Here is a 988-nt window from a genome sequence, read left to right as displayed (position 1 = left end):
TTCCCACAAATTTTCGGAGGTGGACTGTCAAACACCCTCTTGTTCTTCGTAAACAAATTCCTACTCCTACGATATGGATGATCAGGTGGTAGGAATCTCCTGTGACAGTCAAACCAACACGTTTTTCTTCCGTGTTTTAGTTGGAAAGCATCAGTGTTATCTTGACAATATGGACATGATAGCCTTCCATGCGTTGTCCATCCAGACAACATACCATATGCTGGAAAATCACTTATTGTCCATATTAGTACTGCCCGCATTTGAAAGTTTTCTTTACACGAAACATCGTATGTTTCAGCACCTTGAGCCCATAGTTGTTGCAACTCATATATTAGTGGCTGAAGAAACACATCAAGTGATCTCTTAGGATGCTCTGGTCCGGGAACGAGAATCGAGAGAAACAAAAACTCTCGTCGCAAGCACAAGTTTGGGGGTAGGTTGTATGGTGTAAGAATGACGGGCCATAGAGAATACTGTCTTCCACTCTTGTCAGACGGGCTGAAACCATCAGTACATAATCCAAGGTAGAGATTTCTTCTCTCATACGCAAAGTCGGGATACTTTGATTGGAAATGCTTCCACGCTTTTGCATCTGAAGGATGTCTGATCTCACCATCTGTTGAGTGCTCCGCATGCCATCTCATTGGTTGCGCTGTGCGTTCAGACAGATACAACCTCTGCAACCTTTCCGTCAAAGGTAAATACCACATCCTTTTATATGGCACTGGAACTCTTCCACTCGTATCTTTATAACGAGGCTTTCCACAAAATTTGCATGTAACCCGCTGTTCATCTGCCATCCAATAAATCATGCAGTTGTCGCTGCTTACATCTATTACCTGACACGATAAACCAAGACCAGCTACGAGTTTCTGAACTTCGTAGTATGAACCAGGAGCTACATTATCCTCGGGTAGAATACCTTTTACAAAATCAGCAATCGCATCCACACAGTCTTCAGCCAAATTATAATCTGTTTTAATGCCCA

This window comes from Brassica oleracea, chromosome C3, assembly GCF_000695525.1.
Source record: "Brassica oleracea var. oleracea cultivar TO1000 chromosome C3, BOL, whole genome shotgun sequence".
Classification (NCBI taxonomy): domain Eukaryota; kingdom Viridiplantae; phylum Streptophyta; class Magnoliopsida; order Brassicales; family Brassicaceae; genus Brassica; species Brassica oleracea.
Note: the sequence above shows the minus strand (reverse complement) of the source record.